We start from the raw sequence: 1167 nt of genomic DNA on the forward strand, positions 1-1167 counted from the left end.
GAAAGAAAGAAAGAAAGAAAGAAAGAAAGAAAGAAAGAAAGAAAGAAGACTACAGGCCAATATCATTGATGAATATTCATGCAAAAATTCTCAACAAAGAGGGAAACACAAGAATGATTAAACATATGCAAATTAATCAATATGATACATCATATCAACGGAATGAAGGACAAAAATGATATGATCATTTCAAGTGAGGCTGAAAAAGCATTGATAAAATTCAACATCCTTTCATAATAAAAACTCTCAAAAGACTGTGGATAGAAGGAACATACCTCATCATGATAAAAATCATATATGACAAACCCACAGTTAGGATCATATGGAATAAGGAAAAACTGACAGCCTTTCCTGTAAGATCTGGGACATGATAAGGATGCCCACTGTCGCCACCATTATTCAACAAAGTACTGGAAGTCCTAGCAAGAACAATTACACACAAAACAATCAAACAAAAAATGCCATCCAATTGGAAAAGATTATGTCAAATTATTTTTGTTTGCTGATGATAGGATCTTATTTTTGGAAAAACCTAATGACTGCACAAGAAAACTATTAGAATGGATAAACATTCAGTAAAGTTGCAGGATACAAATCAACATACAAGGATTAGTAGTATTTCTGTATGCCAACAGTAAACAATGTGAAAAATAAATTTTTTTAAATCTCATTTACAATAGTCACATATAAAATTAAATACCTAAGAATTAACCAAAGAAGGGAAAGTTTCCATAATGAAAACTATAAACCACTGATGAAAGAAATAAAAGAGAACAACAAAAAAATGAAAATGTGATTTATTTTCATGGATTGGCAAAATCAATATTGTTAAAATATTTATACTACTTAAAGCAATTTATAAATTCAATGCAATTCTTATTAAAATACCAATGACATTTTTCACAGAAATGGAAAGCATCCTAAAATTTATATGAAACCAAAAAAGACCTAGAACAGCTAAAGCTATCCTAAGCAAAAAGAACAAAACTAGAGAAATCACATTACCTGACTTCAAATTATATTACAGAGGTATAGTAACCAAAACAGCATGGTACTGATATAAAAAGAGTCACATACACCAATGGAACAGAAGAGAGAACCCAGAACCAAATCCACACACTTACAGTAAACTCATTTTTTACAAAGGTGCCAAGAACATACACTGGG

This window comes from Sapajus apella, unplaced genomic scaffold, assembly GCF_009761245.1.
Source record: "Sapajus apella isolate SASKATOON/1434 unplaced genomic scaffold, GSC_monkey_1.0 scaffold1, whole genome shotgun sequence".
Taxonomy (NCBI): domain Eukaryota; kingdom Metazoa; phylum Chordata; class Mammalia; order Primates; family Cebidae; genus Sapajus; species Sapajus apella.